Source organism: Ictidomys tridecemlineatus, chromosome 12, assembly GCF_052094955.1.
Source record: "Ictidomys tridecemlineatus isolate mIctTri1 chromosome 12, mIctTri1.hap1, whole genome shotgun sequence".
Taxonomy (NCBI): Eukaryota; Metazoa; Chordata; class Mammalia; order Rodentia; family Sciuridae; genus Ictidomys; species Ictidomys tridecemlineatus.
The window spans coordinates 69,458,820-69,464,819 of NC_135488.1; positions in this window are offsets into that span (position 1 = coordinate 69,458,820).

Genomic DNA, 6,000 nt, shown 5'->3' on the forward strand with positions numbered 1-6,000 from the left:
AATGCAGAACCCCCAAAGCTTCATTCTTTACAGAAGTAGCTCCAGTGGAGGGGTCAGAAATAAGAAAGCCAAGCCCACACAGAGGAAGAAACATGAAGGCTAGTTTAGCAGATGGGAATATTCAAGGACTTCCAGTTATGGGAATCAGGATTGAGGTGTACACCCTGGGGGTGAAAGGGAAGGATTACTCTGGAATATGCAGTACAAAATAGGTGGAAAGATGGGTCAGAGCTGGATCTAAATAATGAGGGTTGAAGAATCAGGAGGCTTCAGAAAGCTACCTAGAGTATGCTTTTCACCCTTACTGTGTATATGAATCTACTGATACCTTACTAAAAATGCAGTTTCTGATTCAGTCAATCTGGGGGTTTGCATTTCCAACAAGTTCTTATGTGATGATGATCGCTAGATGCTACAGGTACATGTACCATCCTCTGCATATCAAAGGCCTCTAGTACAGGGAAAATCCATTCCTTTTTTTCTCTTGTGTTGGTTTTTTTTTTTTTTTTTTTTTTTACTGTGACCAAAATACCTGACAAGAACAATTTAGAGAAGAAAAAGTTCATTTTAGCTCTGGTTTCAAAGGTTCAGTCTGTAGTTGGCCAACTCCATTCCTCTGGGCACAAGGGGACACAGAACATCATGGCAGAAGGTGATGTAGAGGGGTGCTGTTCATTTCATGCAGGCCAGAAAGCAGAGATAGAAAGGGGAAGGGGTTTCAGGGAAGATGAACCCTTTTAGGACATGTCCCCTGTGATCTACCCGCTCTAGCCATGCCCCACCTGCCTACAGTTACCACCCCGTTAGTCCATTCAAACTAGGATGGACAGATTAGATTATGGCTCTCATAATCATTTCACCTCTGGATATTCCTGCATTAACACAAGAGCTTTGCAGGGACACCTTATATCCAAACTATAATTGTCTCTTCAGCAACATTGTCCCAGGAGAAATGGAGAAGCCTGCAGCCTGGGAGCAGCTGAAGCACTGCCATTAATTCCAGGGCAGAAGCTGAGCAGCAGGCTGCTGGATGAGACCCAGGGCAGAAAAAGTCTAAATCAATGGACATAATACAATTAATTAATAGAAAAAAGGATGGGTTATATTTGGTGAGTCACAGGTTTTAATCTCCATCTCTTTTTAATACCACACACACACACACACACACACACACACACACACACACACACACACCAAGATCTCTCCTCTCAGTACATTGAATGAGTGAGGGTCCTCCGCAGAGAGGAACTCAGAGTATGTTGAACAAACACTGTGATCCAGGGCAGCTGGTAGAGTTTATGATACTGTTCTCTCACTCTAGCCTTCTAGAAAAATACAAAGGGAAGATTCCTCAGGTCCACTTTCTTGGGCCTTCAAATTTTGTGCTCTAATGGTTAGTTTTATGTATCAACCAAACTACAGTTCCCTGCTGTCCAGTTAAACACCAGTTTAGGCATTGCCGTGAAGGCATTTTGTAGGTGTGGTTAATGTCTGTAACTTGCTGGGGTTATTTATTGTAGCATTATAATTTTACATAGTATTTAGGTTCCTTTGGACAAAATTATACATGCAAGGGATTTGATATCAATCCCCATTCTCTCCCCTCTTCCTCCCCTCCTGCCTTCCCCTTTTATTTCTCTTTTGCTCTGTTGATTTTCCTTTCCTTTTTTTCTTTCTTTATTAATTTTTCGTTCATTCTTTCTACATATACTTAAAGGTGAAATTCCCTTTGGTTCATTTATATATGTATAACATAATTTTATTAGATTTGTTCTATGTTTCTTTCCCTGTCCTTTACTTCCTTCCTCCCTCTAGTTCTCCTGTGGCCACTCCACACATCTTTCTGATGTTTTTATTATATCTGAGCCTCTCCCACACCACCTTTCCCTTATTTTGCTCTAGCTTCCACATATGAGGAAAAAAAAAAACTTTCGACCTTTGATTTTCTCAGTCTGATTTATTTCATTAAGCGTGATTTTCTCCTCCATTTCCATCCATTTACTGGCAAGTGCCATTATTTTATTCTTCTTTATGTCTGAGCAAACTCCATTGCTGATTGAAGAAAATGTGATCAGAAACTCATAGGAACCTAACCCTAATATGCCACATTTTCTTGATCCATTCATCTACTTATAGGCAACTGGATTGGTTTTATAATTTGGTTATTGTGAATTGTGCTGCCATAAATTTGTAGTGGCTGTATCACTATAGTATGCTGATTTTTTACTTTTTTGGATAAATACCAAGAAGTGAGATAGTTGGGTCATGTGATTCCATTCTTAGTTTAATAGCTGACTTTAAGTAGAGAAGTGATTCTTGATAATCTGTATGGGTTTCATCTAATCGGTTGAAAGGCCTTAAGAGAAAAATAGGTTTCTCTGGGGAAGAGGTATCACCTGTCAACTGCAGCTTCAGCTCCTGATAGAGAATTTCTAGTAGCCTAAATCTGTAGCCTAAACCTACAGATTTCAGATTTGCCAGTCCCAACAACTGCACTGGCCAAATCCCTTAAAATAAATCTTGCTAATATAAAGAATAGATCCTCATTATTAGTGTATTCTGTATTTGTAAATCTGCCTACTTGAATTCATTTGTAAGCCCCAAATCAAGACTTGCAGCCCTTTCATGATCAGAATGGTGAAAAATGTCATCCACCCAGTGCACACATTTCCAGCTCCAGTCAAATGAGGTGACAGATTCTTATTTCAGCTCTCATACCATAAACAACTCTGCTGTTCGTGGTCCATTTAGTACCATGATTTTCCCATTTTTATGGTTTTTGTTGGTGATCTCATTGTTTATAATGAGCTCTAAGTGTAGTACTAAAGTGCTGATCTAAGCACTAAATGTTCCTAAGCACTAGAAGACTGTGATGTGTCTTATAGAAACAATACATGTGTTGGATAAGCTTCATTCAGACATGAGTTATAGTGTTAGCTATGAATTCTATGTCAATGAGTCAACAATAGATATATTAAGCAAAGCATTTTAGAGAAAGACACACTTAAAACAAGGTTATATCTTGACTGATTGAGGAAATTGTGACCAGAAACTCATAGACACCTATAACACTGTATTTCCCCTAGGAGCAATGGTTCACTATTTGTTAATTCGGTGTTTGTTTTGCTTTATTGAATGCAATTACCATGGATAATGAGAATCAACTCTGTGTGTGTGTATGTGTGTACACAGGTCCTACTGGTTCTCTTCCCCCAAGCACCCTGCCTGGCAGGCGCAGCACCACCCTTTCCTTCAGGACTGGCTGTGCATAGCACAGGCGAGGAGTGTGTCTGTCCCATCTTTGCTGTACTCAGATCCCAACAACATTTCAGGAGGAATAAAGGAGTCTTACATACAAACCTGTTAGGGAATATGAATAGTCCCTCTTACAAGGGAAGTTTTACTAGTTCATATTTAGGAACACAAACTATGTGTAGGCCTAGTAATTTAGACATTACTCCATCTCCCTGATACAGTAAGAAGAAAGCCAGATGAGGTAATAACTGGAATGCATTTCAGCATTTGTAATGTAATTTGGATGATGAGTTCCAAATTACTTGCTCAATGTAAACCAATCAAGTATATTCCCATTTGAACATCTTTACCAAAAATAAATGTTATGAATGTGGTGAAAAGATAATTAGACTGTCTCTAAGGCACTGGGCCCATTCCCTAAAGAGGAGAAAAGCCAGTCTGTCTCAGTAAAATGAAGGTACAAATTGAGGACCCCAAAGCCCTCCCTCTCTCACTTTAGTGATCAGTTTTAGTCTTCTCTGAGGGTGTCTGGTCCATGGTTGCAAGCTCCATTCCTATTTCTAAATTTGTCATCTTCTACGTTGTACTGACTGCCGGTAGGGTCAGGGCAAGAGAAAGTAATGTCTTAGCTGAGACCTCTCCCGCCCTGGGCCACCCAAGCTCACACCCTCTGTGGTTCAGCAGCCCAGCTCTGCAGGCAGGATGCTCTTTCCCCCACGACACCTGAATGAGACTTGAAAAGGCTTACAAATAATTCTCTTTTTACTTCAAGAACATGTCACGGCTAAGAATAAACACCACGCATAAGCCACCATTGATCCTGAAATAAAATGCTGTCTGGACAAAAAAGGAAAAAGCTTCTTTTATGCACAGCTTCTAGGAAATCAGAACACCATTCACATCTCAGGCCAACCAGAATATAATTCAAGTGTCCAGAAGTGTTCAACACAAACAGAGGAAGAGGAGAGTGTAATCGTTTGAGATTTGTTTAGTATTCAAAAGCAATTCCTTTTCCACATCTAGCAACTTCCAAAATATGAATAGGACTCTGAGCTATTAAATGGTACAATGGCAGCTGCCCCGTGCTGTGACTATTAAATTGATTTACTCAGTAAGAATGATACACTAAATAAAATTAGAGAAAATAGAAAAAGGTATACCCCACTATAAACAAATAAAATATTATAGAGATACAGATAGTAAACAAATTGATCGAGCCAAGTAATTTCAATCCAGAAAAAAAAAAAAAAGTCTGACTGGCTTAACAAGGCTAGCTCTTAGGAAACTTGGCTCTGAGGGTCCATCTTGGCTCCCTCCTGCCTTTTCTCTCTCCTGCTCTCAGTTGGTTGCCATCTTTGAGATGATTCAACTGAGTCCGAGATCAAGAAACTATTGCACCTGGGCCCAAAGCAGCCTACTTTCTGTTTTCATAAATAAAATTGTATAGAAAAAAGCCATGCTTATCGTCTTTGTACTATCTAGCTATGGCTGCCTGTCACCCTGTAGTGACAGAGTTGAATAGTTGCAACAGAGACTTTACAGCCCTTAATGCCTAAACATTTACGGTCATCAGATCCTTTATAGAAGTTTCCTGGCCCCCTGATCAATCCCTTCACATTAAAGCTGACAGTTTTAATATGTTACTCTTCCAGGGATTCCTTGAATTTTAATAGGGAAGTACTTTCTTCACCTAAAGGAATTAATGGCTAATAACAGGATTTCAGTCATTAGCCATCGGATACTCAGGAGACATTATGGGGTGGGGGAACTTCTTAAGCTTAATTATAATACTTACTCAACTAAGTTGTGGACCCACCTATGAAGGGTTTTAATAAAAGTTGAATTATAATGGCAGAAACAAAAAACTCAAATCAGGTGGATCTGAAAGGAGGTAAGGAGTGCTAAAGGCGGCATTCTGGAGTCAAATACACAAACCAGTCTTACTCAAACGTTGTTGGGTTTGTTTGTTTGTTTTTGTTGTTGTTGTTGTTTGTGGTGCTGGGGATGAAACCCAGGGCTCTGCATATACTAAGCATACACTCTACTACTGAACTACACCCGCAGCCTGCAAATCTTGATTTTTTCATTCAAAAACTAAAGAAAATACTTTGAGTTCCATTTAAAAGGAGATAGATTTCTGACTTTGGTAACCCCCTCACCTTTTGCTTTTTTGTCTTTTCACAGATACTCACCCTCCCAAAGATAAAGTTTTTTTACTACAGATAAGAGATTTTTCTCTCTGATGTTCCCATGAGCAGTGTTATGTATCTCTAAAGAAATCTTCTACAAGAAAACAACATCAGAGCGATCATGGCCCAAGCTTGCTCCAAGAACCCTTGAATGTCAGGAACTTCACACCAGCACCATTAAGCAGATGTAGCAAGACTATGAAGTTGCCCCATGCAAAGAAACAAGAATATCTGGTTTCCCATCCAAAGGTGAATCAGAGGCTAAGCGTGCATGGGAAGTGATGCTTACTCTTAACATTGGCATTGTTCAGGACATTACAGGTCATAAGACAGTAGAATGAATCAGACATAACTTTCCTATGTTCAAATATGAATACACGACCAGTGTAACTCCACATCATGTACAACCGCAAAAATGGGAAGTCATACTCCATGTATAGATGATACGCCATTCCACTGCCATGTTTAACTAAAAATAATAAAACATTAAAAAAATACTCTCCAGGATATTCTTTTATTTAATCCTCAAATGATCCCTTGATGTGAAAAATTGTCA